This window comes from Calliphora vicina, chromosome 1 (assembly GCF_958450345.1).
Source record: "Calliphora vicina chromosome 1, idCalVici1.1, whole genome shotgun sequence".
Taxonomy (NCBI): Eukaryota; Metazoa; Arthropoda; class Insecta; order Diptera; family Calliphoridae; genus Calliphora; species Calliphora vicina.
The window spans coordinates 139,968,135-139,968,713 of record NC_088780.1 but is presented as its reverse complement, the minus strand read 5'-3'; positions in this window follow the sequence as shown (position 1 = coordinate 139,968,713).

Sequence of the window (579 nt, the reverse complement as noted above, 5' to 3'; positions counted from 1 at the left end):
TTTAATTCTGTTACAAAAATAGGGTAGTAGTATTAAAATTAGTTGATGACATTTAGTGATAGACTTAAAAGTGTCTTAAAATAAATAACAAATTTAATTCTGTTAAAAATATTGTAGTAGTATTGAAAAAAAACTTGATGACAGTGATTATTGTAAATTAGATGGTGTACGTATATATTTATAAAAAATTATAGAAAAGAGATAGTAAGAGATCGGCGATATACAAATATATACATATTTAATATTTATTTAATGAATGTTAAATATATATATGAATAAACATTACAGTCCCTTGAATTAAACAAATATTTTAAAGTACCCCCATTAAAAGGTAGATTAATATGTTTGAAGTTTATGAAATTATGCTAAAATATAAAGTAATTACCAGTTTCCATTAATTTAATAACTAGTAGTATATTGATTATATTATACAAATTTTAAAATCAGTCCAGCTCACTTAAACGGTCAAATAAACCAAAATATTTTGGGTTTAATTTTAAAACATTAATTTTAATGGGGAGTTTTTTTTATAATTTTTTTTTTCTTCTAGGCACTATAAAGTTTATACATTGTATTCAT